The sequence below is a fragment of the Psittacula echo genome, assembly GCF_963264785.1.
Source record: "Psittacula echo genome assembly, chromosome: 12".
Taxonomy (NCBI): Eukaryota; Metazoa; Chordata; class Aves; order Psittaciformes; family Psittacidae; genus Psittacula; species Psittacula echo.
In genome coordinates, this window is record NC_137747.1 from 16,495,293 (window position 1) to 16,508,683 (window position 13,391).

Below are 13,391 nucleotides of genomic sequence, written 5' to 3' on the forward strand. Positions count from 1 at the left end.
CAGTTTTTTGCCATGGCTCTTCGGCTGTGGGAGCAGAGGCCAACCGTTCGTGCTCTACTCCCTGGGATGCTGGGCAGCCCAGCACGGGTGCCAAAGAGGTTCCATTGTAATGGACTTTGAGTTGGGAAATGGAGGAGCGACAGCAATGCGGATGGCACCGTTGCAAAGCTGACTTTCTGCAGAAGAGGCACAGCTCCAGTTTTTTGCCCTGGCTCTTCGGCTGTGGGAGCAGAGGCCAATCGTTCGTGCTCTACTCCCTCGGATGCTGGGCAGCCCAGCACGGGTGCCAAAGAGGTTCCATTGTAATGGACTTTGAGTTGGGAAATCGAGGAGAGACAGCAATGCGGATGGCACCGTTGCGAAGCTGACTTTCTGCAGAAGAGGCACAGCTCCAGTTTTTTGCCCTGGCTCTTCGGCTGTGGCAGCAGAGGCCAACCGTTCGTGCTCTACTCGCTGGGATGCTGGGCAGCCGAGCACGGGTGCCAAAGAGGTTCCATTGTAATGGACTTTGAGTTGGGAAATGGAGGAGCGACAGCAATGCGGATGGCACCGTTGCAAAGCTGACTTTCTGCAGAAGAGGCACAGCTCAAGCTTTTTGCCCTGGCTCTTCGGCTGTGGGAGCAGAGGCCAATCGTTCGTGCTCTACTCCCTGGGATGCTGGGCAGGCGAGCACGGGTGCCAAAGAGGTTCCATTGTAATGGACTTTGAGTTGGCAAATCGAGGAGCGACAGCAATGCGGATGGCACCGTTGCAAAGCTGACTTTCTGCAGAAGAGGCACAGCTCCAGTTTTTTGCCCTGGCTCTTCGGCTGTGGGAGCAGAGGCCAACCGTTCGTGCTCTACTGCCTGGGATGCTGGGCAGCCGAGCACGGGTGCCAAAGAGGTTCCATTGTAATGGACTTTGAGTTGGGAAATGGAGGAGCGACAGCAATGCAGATGGCACCGTTGCAAAGCTGACTTTCTGCAGAAGAGGCACAGCTCAAGCTTTTTGCCCTGGCTCTTCGGCTGTGGGAGCAGAGGCCAACCGTTCGTGCTCTACTCCCTGGGATGCTGGGCAGCCGAGCACGGGTGCCAAAGAGGTTCCATTGTAATGGACTTTGAGTTGGGAAATGGAGGAGCGACAGCAATGTGGATGGCACCGTTGCAAACCTGACTTTCTGCAGAAGAGGCACAGCTCCAGTTTTTTGCCCTGGCTCACCGGCTGTGGCAGCAGAGGCCAACCGTTCGTGCTCTACTGCCTGGGATGCTGGGCTGCCCAGCACAGGTGCCAGAGAGTTTCCATTGTAATGGACTTTGAGTTGGGAAATGGACGAGCGACAGCAATGCGGATGGCACCGTTGCAAAGCTGACTTTCTGCAGAAGAGGCACAGCTCAAGTTTTTTGCCCTGGCTCTTCGGCTGTGGCAGCAGAGGCCAACCGTTCGTGCTCTACTGCCTGGGATACTGGGCAGCCCAGCACGGGTGCCAAAGAGGTTCCATTGTAATGGACTTTGAGTTGGGAAATGGAGGAGCGACAGCAATGCGGATGGCACCGTTGCAAAGCTGACTTTCTGCAGAAGAGGCACAGCTCCAGTTTTTTGCCCTGGCTCTTCGGCTGTGGCAGCAGAGGCCAACCGTTCGTGCTCTACTGCCTGGGATACTGGGCAGCCGAGCACGGGTGCCAAAGAGGTTCCATTGTAATGGACTTTGAGTTGGGAAATCGAGGAGCGACAGCAATGCAGATGGCACCGTTGCAAAGCTGACTTTCTGCAGAAGAGGCACAGCTCAAGCTTTTTGCCCTGGCTCTTCGGCTATGGGAGCAGAGGCCAACCGTTCGTGCTCTACTCCCTGGGATGCTGGGCAGCCCAGCACGGGTGCCAAAGAGGTTCCATTGTAATGGACTTTGAGTTGGGAAATGGAGGAGCGACAGCAATGCGGATGACACCGTTGCAAAGCTGACTTTCTACAGAAGAGGCACAGCTCCAGTTTTTTGCCTTGGCTCACCGGCTGTGGCAGCAGAGGCCAACCGTTCGTGCTCTACTCGCTGGGATGCTGGGCAGGCGAGCACGGGTGCCAAAGAGGTTCCATTGTAATGGACTTTGAGTTTTGAAATCGAGGAGCGACAGCAATGCGGATGGCACCGTTGCAAAGCTGACTTTCTGCAGAAGAGGCACACCTCCAGTTTTTTGCCCTGGCTCTTCGGCTGTGGGAGCAGAGGCCAACCGTTCGTGCTCTACTGCCTGGGATGCTGGGCAGCCGAGCACGGGTGCCAAAGAGGTTCCATTGTAATGGACTTTGAGTTGGGAAATGGAGGAGCGACAGCAATGCGGATGGCACCGTTGCAAAGCTGACTTTCTGCAGAAGAGGCACAGCTCAAGCTTTTTGCCCTGGCTCTTCGGCTGTGGGAGCAGAGGCCAACCGTTCGTGCTCTACTCCCTGGGATGCTGGGCAGCCCAGCACGGGTGCCAAAGAGGTTCCATTGTAATGGACTTTGAGTTGGGAAATGAAGGAGCGACAGCAATGTGGATGGCACCGTTGCAAAGCTGACTTTCTGCAGAAGAGGCACAGCTCCAGTTTTTTGCCCTGGCTCACCGGCTGTGGGAGCAGAGGCCAACCGTTCGTGCTCTACTCCCTGGGATGCTGGGCAGCCCAGCACAGGTGCCAGAGAGTTTCCATTGTAATGGACTTTGAGTTGGGAAATGGAGGAGCGACAGCAATGCGGATGGCACCGTTGCAAAGCTGACTTTCTGCAGAAGAGGCACAGCTCAAGTTTTTTGCCCTGGCTCTTCGGCTGTGGCAGCAGAGGCCAACCGTTCGTGCTCTACTGCCTGGGATACTGGGCAGCCCAGCACGGGTGCCAAAGAGGTTCCATTGTAATGGACTTTGAGTTGGGAAATCGAGGAGCGACAGCAATGCGGATGGCACCGTTGCGAAGCTGACTTTCTGCAGAAGAGGCACAGCTCCAGTTTTTTGCCCTGGCTCTTCGGCTGTGGCAGCAGAGGCCAACCGTTCGTGCTCTACTGCCTGGGATACTGGGCAGCCGAGCACGGGTGCCAAAGAGGTTCCATTGTAATGGACTTTGAGTTGGGAAATGGAGGAGCGACAGCAATGCGGATGGCACCGTTGCAAAGCTGACTTTCTGCAGAAGAGGCACAGCTCAAGCTTTTTGCCCTGGCTCTTCGGCTGTGGGAGCAGAGGCCAACCGTTCGTGCTCTACTCCCTGGGATGCTGGGCAGCCCAGCACGGGTGCCAAAGAGGTTCCATTGTAATGGACTTTGAGTTGGGAAATCGAGGAGCGACAGCAATGCGGATGACACCGTTGCAAAGCTGACTTTCTGCAGAAGAGGCACAGCTCCAGTTTTTTGCCTTGGCTCACCGGCTGTGGCAGCAGAGGCCAACCGTTCGTGCTCTACTCGCTGGGATGCTGGGCAGGCGAGCACGGGTGCCAAAGAGGTTCCATTGTAATGGACTTTGAGTTTTGAAATCGAGGAGCGACAGCAATGCGGATGGCACCGTTGCAAAGCTGACTTTCTGCAGAAGAGGCACAGCTCCAGTTTTTTGCCCTGGCTCTTCGGCTGTGGGAGCAGAGGCCAACCGTTCGTGCTCTACTGCCTGGGATACTGGGCAGCCGAGCACGGGTGCCAAAGAGGTTCCATTGTAATGGACTTTGAGTTGGGAAGTCGAGGAGCGACAGCAATGCAGATGGCACCGTTGCAAAGCTGACTTTCTGCAGAAGAGGCACAGCTCAAGCTTTTTACCCTGGCTCTTCGGCTGTGGGAGCAGAGGCCAACCGTTCGTGCTCTACTCCCTGGGATGCTGGGCAGCCCAGCACGGGTGCCAAAGAGGTTCCATTGTAATGGACTTTGAGTTGGGAAATGGAGGAGCGACAGCAATGCGGATGGCACCGTTGCAAAGCTGACTTTCTGCAGAAGAGGCACAGCTCCAGTTTTTTGCCCTGGCTCACCGGCTGTGGCAGCAGAGGCCAACCGTTCGTGCTCTACTGCCTGGGATACTGGGCAGCCGAGCACGGGTGCCAAAGAGGTTCCATTGTAATGGACTTTGAGTTGGGAAATCGAGGAGCGACAGCAATGCGGATGGCACCGTTGCGAAGCTGACTTTCTGCAGAAGAGGCACAGCTCCAGTTTTTTGCCCTGGCTCTTCGGCTGTGGCAGCAGAGGCCAACCGTTCGTGCTCTACTGCCTGGGATACTGGGCAGCCGAGCACGTGTGCCAAAGAGGTTCCATTGTAATGGACTTTGAGTTGGGAAATGGAGGAGCGACAGCAATGCAGATGGCACCGTTGCAAAGCTGACTTTCTGCAGAAGAGGCACAGCTCAAGCTTTTTGCCCTGGCTCTTCGGCTATGGGAGCAGAGGCCAACCGTTCGTGCTCTACTCGCTGGGATGCTGGGCAGGCGAGCACGGGTGCCAAAGAGGTTCCATTGTAATGGACTTTGAGTTGGGAAATCGAGGAGCGACAGCAATGCGGATGACACCGTTGCAAAGCTGACTTTCTGCAGAAGAGGCACAGCTCCAGTTTTTTGCCTTGGCTCACCGGCTGTGGCAGCAGAGGCCAACCGTTCGTGCTCTACTCGCTGGGATGCTGGGCAGGCGAGCACGGGTGCCAAAGAGGTTCCATTGTAATGGACTTTGAGTTTTGAAATCGAGGAGCGACAGCAATGCGGATGGCACCGTTGCAAAGCTGACTTTCTGCAGAAGAGGCACAGCTCCAGTATTTGCCCTGGCTCTTCGGCTGTGGGAGCAGGGGCCAACCGTTCGTGCTCTACTGCCTGGGATGCTGGGCAGCCCAGCACGGGTGCCAGAGAGGTTCCATTGTAATGGACTTTGAGTTGGGAAATGGAGGAGCGACAGCAATGCGGATGGCACCGTTGCAAAGCTGACTTTCTGCAGAAGAGGCACAGCTCCAGTTTTTTGCCCTGGCTCTTCGGCTGTGGGAGCAGAGGCCAATCGTTTGTGCTCTACTCCCTGGGATGCTGGGCAGGCGAGCACGGGTGCCAAAGAGGTTCCATTGTAATGGACTTTGAGTTGGGAAATGGAGGAGCGACAGCAATGCGGATGGCACCGTTGCAAAGCTGACTTTCTGCAGAAGAGGCACAGCTCAAGTTTTTTGCCCTGGCTCTTCGGCTGTGGCAGCAGAGGCCAACCGTTCGTGCTCTACTCCCTGGGATGCTGGGCAGCCGAGCACGGGTGCCAAAGAGGTTCCATTGTAATGGACTTTGAGTTGGGAAATGGAGGAGCGACAGCAATGCGGATGGCACCGTTGCAAAGCTGACTTTCTGCAGAAGAGGCACAGCTCAAGTTTTTTGCCCTGGCTCTTCGGTTGTGGGAGCAGAGGCCAACCGTTCGTGCTCTACTGCCTGGGATACTGGGCAGCCGAGCACGGGTGCCAAAGAGGTTCCATTGTAATGGACTTTGAGTTGGGAAATGGAGGAGCGACAGCAATGCGGATGGCACCGTTGCAAAGCTGACTTTCTGCAGAAGAGGCAGAGCTCCAGTTTTTTGCCCTGGCTCTTCGGCTGTGGGAGCAGAGGCCAACCGTTCGTGCTCTACTCCCTGGGATGCTGGGCAGCCCAGCACAGGTGCCAAAGAGGTTCCATTGTAATGGACTTTGAGTTGGGAAATCGAGGAGCGACAGCAATGCGGATGGCACCGTTGCAAAGCTGACTTTCTGCAGAAGAGGCACAGCTCAAGCTTTTTGCCCTGGCTCTTCGGCTGTGGGAGTAGAGGCCAACCGTTCGTGCTCTACTGCCTGGGACGCTGGGCAGCCGAGCACGGGTGCCAAAGAGGTTCCATTGTAATGGACTTTGAGTTGGGAAATGGAGGAGCGACAGCAATGCGGATGGCACCGTTGCAAAGCTGACTTTCTGCAGAAGAGGCACAGCTCCAGTTTTTTGCCCTGGCTCTTCGGCTGTGGGAGCAGAGGCCAACCGTTCGTGCTCTACTCCCTGGGATGCTGGGCAGCCCAGCACGGGTGCCAAAGAGGTTCCATTGTAATGGACTTTGAGTTGGGAAATGGAGGAGCGACAGCAATGCGGATGGCACCGTTGCAAAGCTGACTTTCTGCAGAAGAGGCACAGCTCCAGTTTTTTGCCCTGGCTCTTCGGCTGTGGGAGCAGAGGCCAACCGTTCGTGCTCTACTGCCTGGGATACTGGGCAGCCGAGCACGGGTGCCAAAGAGGTTCCATTGTAATGGACTTTGAGTTGGGAAATGGAGGAGCGACAGCAATGCAGATGGCACCGTTGCAAAGCTGACTTTCTGCAGAAGAGGCAAAGCTCAAGCTTTTTGCCCTGGCTCTTCGGCTGTGGGAGCAGAGGCCAACCGTTCGTGCTCTACTCCCTGGGATGCTGGGCAGCCGAGCACGGGTGCCAAAGAGGTTCAATTTAAATGGACTTTGAGTTGGGAAATCGAGTAGCGACAGCAATGTGGATGGCACCGTTGCAAAGCTGACTTTCTGCAGAAGAGGCACAGCTCCAGTTTTTTGGCTTGGCTCACCGGCTGTGGCAGCAGAGGCCAACCGTTCGTGCTCTACTCCCTGGGATGCTGTGCACCCGAGCACAGGTGCCAGAGAGTTTCCATTGTAATGGACTTTGAGTTGGGAAATGGAGGAGCGACAGCAATGCGGATGGCACCGTTGCAAAGCTGACTTTCTGCAGAAGAGGCACAGCTCACGCTTTTTGCCCTGGCTCTTCGGCTGTGGGAGCAGAGGCCAACCGTTCGTGCTCTACTTGCTGGGATGCTGGGCAGCCCAGCACGGGTGCCAAAGAGGTTCCATTGTAATGGACTTTGAGTTGGGAAATCGAGGAGCGACAGCAATGCGGATGGCACCGTTGCAAAGCTGACTTTCTGCAGAAGAGGCACAGCTCCAGTTTTTTGCGCTGGCTCTTCGGCTGTGGGAGCAGAGGCCAACCGTTCGTGCTCTACTGCCTGGGATACTGGGCAGCCGAGCACGGGTGCCAAAGAGGTTCCATTGTAATGGACTTTGAGTTGGGAAATGGAGGAGCGACAGCAATGCGGATGGCACCGTTGCAAAGCTGACTTTCTGCAGAAGAGGCACAGCTCCAGTTTTTTTCCCTGGCTCACCGGCTGTGGCAGCAGAGGCCAACCGTTCGTGCTCTACTCCCTGGGATGCTGGGCAGCCGAGCACAGGTGCCAGAGAGTTTCCATTGTAATGGACTTTGAGTTGGGAAATGGAGGAGCGACAGCAATGCGGATGGCACCGTTGCAAAGCTGACTTTCTGCAGAAGAGGCACATATCCAGTTTTTTGCCCTGGCTCAACGGCTGTGGGAGCAGAGGCCAACCGTTCGTGCTCTACTCCCTGGGATGCTGGGCAGCCCAGCACGGGTGCCAAAGAGGTTCCATTGTAATGGACTTTGACTTGGGAAATCGAGGAGCGACAGCAATGCGGATGGCACCGTTGCAAAGCTGACTTTCTGCAGAAGAGGCACAGCTCCAGTTTTTTGCCCTGGCTCTTCGGCTGTGGGAGCAGAGGCCAACCGTTCGTGCTCTACTGCCTGGGATACTGGGCAGCCGAGCACGGGTGCCAAAGAGGTTCCATTGTAATGGACTTTGAGTTGGGAAATCGAGGAGCGACAGCAATGCAGATGGCACCGTTGCAAAGCTGACTTTCTGCAGAAGAGGCACAGCTCAAGCTTTTTGCCCTGGCTCTTCGGCTGTGGGAGCAGAGGCCAACCGTTCGTGCTCTACTCCCTGGGATGCTGGGCAGCCCAGCACGGGTGCCAAAGAGGTTCCATTGTAATGGACTTTGAGTTGGGAAATGGAGGAGCGACAGCAATGCGGATGGCACCGTTGCAAAGCTGACTTTCTGCAGAAGAGGCACAGCTCCAGTTTTTTGCCCTGGCTCACCGGCTGTGGGAGCAGAGGCCAACCGTTCGTGCTCTACTCCCTGGGATGCTGTGCACCTGAGCACAGGTGCCAGAGAGTTTCCATTGTAATGGACTTTGAGTTGGGAAATGGAGGAGCGACAGCAATGCGGATGGCACCGTTGCAAAGCTGACTTTCTGCAGAAGAGGCACAGCTCAAGTTTTTTGCCCTGGCTCTTCGGCTGTGGGAGCAGAGGCCAATCGTTCGTGCTCTACTGCCTGGGATGCTGGGCAGCCCAGCACGGGTGCCAAAGAGGTTCCATTGTAATGGACTTTGAGTTGGGAAATGGAGTAGCGACAGCAATGCGGATGGCACCGTTGCAAAGCTGACTTTCTGCAGAAGAGGCACAGCTCCAGTTTTTTGCCCTGGCTCTTCGGCTGTGGGAGCAGAGGCCAACCGTTCGTGCTCTACTGCCTGGGATACTGGGCAGCCGAGCACGGGTGCCAAAGAGGTTCCATTGTAATGGACTTTGAGTTGGGAAATGGAGGAGCGACAGCAATGCAGATGGCACCGTTGTAAAGCTGACTTTCTGCAGAAGAGGCACAGCTCAAGCTTTTTGCCCTGGCTCTTCGGCTGTGGGAGCAGAGGCCAACCGTTCGTGCTCTACTCCCTGGGATGCTGGGCAGCCCAGCACGGGTGCCAAAGAGGTTCAATTGTAATGGACTTTGAGTTGGGAAATGGAGGAGCGACAGCAATGCGGATGGCACCGTTGCAAAGCTGACTTTCTGCAGAAGAGGCACAGCTCCAGTTTTTTGCCCTGGCTCTTCGGCTGTGGCAGCAGAGGCCAACCGTTCGTGCTCTACTCCCTGGGATGCTGTGCACCCGAGCACAGGTGCCAGAGAGTTTCCATTGTAATGGACTTTGAGTTGGGAAATGGAGGAGCGACAGCAATGCGGATGGCACCGTTGCAAAGCTGACTTTCTGCAGAAGAGGCACAGCTCCAGTTTTTTGCCCTGGCTCTTCGGCTGTGGGAGCAGAGGCCAACCGTTCGTGCTCTACTTGCTGGGATGCTGGGCAGCCCAGCACGGGTGCCAAAGAGGTTCCATTGTAATGGACTTTGAGTTGGGAAATCGAGGAGCGACAGCAATGCGGATGGCACCGTTGCAAAGCTGACTTTCTGCAGAAGAGGCACAGCTCCAGTTTTTTGCCCTGGCTCTTCGGCTGTGGGAGCAGAGGCCAATCGTTCGTGCTCTACTCCCTGGGATGCTGGGCAGCCGAGCACGGGTGCCAAAGAGGTTCCATTGTAATGGACTTTGAGTTGGGAAATCGAGGAGCGACAGCAATGCGGATGGCACCGTTGCAAAGCTGACTTTCTGCAGAAGAGGCACAGCTCCAGTTTTTTGCCCTGGCTCTTCGGCTGTGGGAGCAGAGGCCAACCGTTCGTGCTCTACTGCCTGGGATACTGGGCAGCCGAGCACGGGTGCCAAAGAGGTTCCATTGTAATGGACTTTGAGTTGGGAAATGGAGGAGCGACAGCAATGCAGATGGCACCGTTGCAAAGCTGACTTTCTGCAGAAGAGGCACAGCTCCAGCTTTTTGCCCTGGCTCTTCGACTGTGGGAGCAGAGGCCAACCGTTCGTGCTCTACTGCCTGGGATACTGGGCAGCCGAGCACGGGTGCCAAAGAGGTTCCATTGTAATGGACTTTGAGTTGGGAAATGGAGGAGCGACAGCAATGCAGATGGCACCGTTGCAAAGCTGACTTTCTGCAGAAGAGGCACAGCTCAAGCTTTTTGCCCTGGCTCTTCGGCTGTGGGAGCAGAGGCCAACCGTTCGTGCTCTACTCCCTGGGATGCTGGGCAGCCCAGCACAGGTGCCAAAGAGGTTCCATTGTAATGGACTTTGACTTGGGAAATCGAGGAGCAACAGCAATGCGGATGGCACCGTTGCAAAGCTGACTTTCTGCAGAAGAGGCACAGCTCAAGTTTTTTGCCCTGGCTCTTCGGCTGTGGGAGCAGAGGCCAACCGTTCGTGCTCTACTTGCTGGGATGCTGGGCAGCCGAGCACGGGTGCCAAAGAGGTTCCATTTTAATGGACTTTGAGTTGGGAAATCGAGGAGCGACAGCAATGCGGATGGCACCGTTGCAAAGCTGACTTTCTGCAGAAGAGGCACAGCTCCAGTTTTTTGCCCTGGCTCTTCGGCTGTGGGAGCAGAGGCCAATCGTTCGTGCTCTACTCCCTGGGATGCTGGGCAGCCGAGCACGGGTGCCAAAGAGGTTCCATTGTAATGGACTTTGAGTTGGGAAATCGAGGAGCGATTGCAATGCGGATGGCACCGTTGCAAAGCTGACTTTCTGCAGAAGAGGCACAGCTCCAGTTTTTTGCCCTGGCTCTTCGGCTGTGGGAGCAGAGGTCAGCCGTTCGTGCTCTACTCCCTGGGATGCTGGGCAGCCGAGCACGTGTGCCAAAGAGGTTCTATTGTAATGGACTTTGAGTTGGGAAATGGAGGAGCAACAGCAATGCGGATGGCACCGTTGCAAAGCTGACTTTCTGCAGAAGAGGCACAGCTCCAGTTTTTTGCCCTGGCTCTTCGGCTGTGGGAGCAGAGGCCAACCGTTCGTGCTCTACTGCCTGGGATGCTGGGCAGCCGGGCACGGGTGCCAAAGAGGTTCAATTGTAATGGACTTTGAGTTGGGAAATGGAGGAGCGACAGCAATGCGGATGGCACCGTTGCAAAGCTGACTTTCTGCAGAAGAGGCACAGCTCCAGTTTTTTGCCCTGGCTCTTCGGCTGTGGCAGCAGAGGCCAACCGTTCGTGCTCTACTCCCTGGGATGCTGTGCACCCGAGCACAGGTGCCAGAGAGTTTCCATTGTAATGGACTTTGAGTTGGGAAATCGAGGAGCAACAGCAATGCGGATGGCACCGTTGCAAAGCTGACTTTCTGCAGAAGAGGCACAGCTCCAGTTTTTTGCCCTGGCTCTTCGGCTGTGGGAGCAGAGGCCAACCGTTCGTGCTCTACTTGCTGGGATGCTGGGCAGCCGAGCACGGGTGCCAAAGAGGTTCCATTGTAATGGACTTTGAGTTGGGAAATCGAGGAGCAACAGCAATGCGGATGGCACCGTTGCAAAGCTGACTTTCTGCAGAAGAGGCACAGCTCCAGTTTTTTGCCCTGGCTCTTCGGCTGTGGGAGCAGAGGCCAATCGTTCGTGCTCTACTCCCTGGGATGCTGGGCAGCCGAGCACGGGTGCCAAAGAGGTTCCATTGTAATGGACTTTGAGTTGGGAAATCGAGGAGCGACAGCAATGCGGATGGCACCGTTGCAAAGCTGACTTTCTGCAGAAGAGGCACAGCTCCAGTTTTTTGCCCTGGCTCTTCGGCTGTGGGAGCAGAGGCCAACCGTTCGTGCTCTACTGCCTGGGATACTGGGCAGCCGAGCACGGGTGCCAAAGAGGTTCCATTGTAATGGACTTTGAGTTGGGAAATGGAGGAGCGACAGCAATGCAGATGGCACCGTTGCAAAGCTGACTTTCTGCAGAAGAGGCACAGCTCCAGCTTTTTGCCCTGGCTCTTCGACTGTGGGAGCAGAGGCCAACCGTTCGTGCTCTACTGCCTGGGATACTGGGCAGCCGAGCACGGGTGCCAAAGAGGTTCCATTGTAATGGACTTTGAGTTGGGAAATGGAGGAGCGACAGCAATGCAGATGGCACCGTTGCAAAGCTGACTTTCTGCAGAAGAGGCACAGCTCAAGCTTTTTGCCCTGGCTCTTCGGCTGTGGGAGCAGAGGCCAACCGTTCGTGCTCTACTCCCTGGGATGCTGGGCAGCCCAGCACAGGTGCCAAAGAGGTTCCATTGTAATGGACTTTGACTTGGGAAATCGAGGAGCAACAGCAATGCGGATGGCACCGTTGCAAAGCTGACTTTCTGCAGAAGAGGCACAGCTCAAGTTTTTTGCCCTGGCTCTTCGGCTGTGGGAGCAGAGGCCAACCGTTCGTGCTCTACTTGCTGGGATGCTGGGCAGCCGAGCACGGGTGCCAAAGAGGTTCCATTGTAATGGACTTTGAGTTGGGAAATGGAGGAGCGACAGCAATGCGGATGGCACCGTTGCAAAGCTGACTTTCTGCAGAAGAGGCACAGCTCCAGTTTTTTGCCCTGGCTCTTCGGCTGTGGGAGCAGAGGCCAATCGTTCGTGCTCTACTCCCTGGGATGCTGGGCAGCCGAGCACGGGTGCCAAAGAGGTTCCATTGTAATGGACTTTGAGTTGGGAAATCGAGGAGCGATTGCAATGCGGATGGCACCGTTGCAAAGCTGACTTTCTGCAGAAGAGGCACAGCTCCAGTTTTTTGCCCTGGCTCTTCGGCTGTGGGAGCAGAGGTCAGCCGTTCGTGCTCTACTCCCTGGGATGCTGGGCAGCCGAGCACGTGTGCCAAAGAGGTTCTATTGTAATGGACTTTGAGTTGGGAAATGGAGGAGCAACAGCAATGCGGATGGCACCGTTGCAAAGCTGACTTTCTGCAGAAGAGGCACAGCTCCAGTTTTTTGCCCTGGCTCTTCGGCTGTGGGAGCAGAGGCCAACCGTTCGTGCTCTACTGCCTGGGATGCTGGGCAGCCCAGCACAGGTGCCAAAGAGGTTCCATTGTAATGGACTTTGAGTTGGGAAATGGAGGAGCGACAGCAATGCGGATGGCACCGTTGCAAAGCTGACTTTCTGCAGAAGAGGCACAGCTCAAGCTTTTTGCCCTGGCTCTTCGGCTGTGGGAGCAGAGGCCAATCGTTCGTGCTCTACTCCCTGGGATGCTGGGCAGCCGAGCACGGGTGCCAAAGAGGTTCCATTGTAATGGACTTTGAGTTGGGAAATGGAGGAGCGACAGCAATGCGGATGGCACCGTTGCAAAGCTGACTTTCTGCAGAAGAGGCACAGCTCAAGCTTTTTGCCCTGGCTCTTCGGCTGTGGGAGCAGAGGCCAACCGTTCGTGCTCTACTGCCTGGGATACTGGGCAGCCGAGCACGGGTGCCAAAGAGGTTCCATTGTAATGGACTTTGAGTTTTGAAATGGAGGAGCGACAGCAATGCGGATGGCACCGTTGCAAAGCTGACTTTCTGCAGAAGAGGCACAGTTCAAGCTTTTTGCCCTGGCTCTTCGGCTGTGGGAGCAGAGGCCAACCGTTCGTGCTCTACTCCCTGGGATGCTGGGCAGCCCAGCACGGGTGCCAAAGAGGTTCCATTGTAATGGACTTTGAGTTGGGAAATGGAGGAGCGACAGCAATGCGGATGGCACCGTTGCAAAGCTGACTTTCTGCAGAAGAGGCACAGCTCCAGTTTTTTGGCTTGGCTCACCGGCTGGGGCAGCAGAGGCCAACCGTTCGTGCTCTACTCCCTGGGATGCTGGGCAGCCCAGCACAGGTGCCAAAGACGTTCCATTGTAATGGACTTTGACTTGGGAAATCGAGGAGCAACAGCAATGCGGATGGCACCGTTGCAAAGCTGACTTTCTGCAGAAGAGGCACAGCTCAAGTTTTTTGCCCTGGCTCTTCGGCTGTGGGAGCAGAGGCCAACCGTTCGTGCTCTACTTGCTG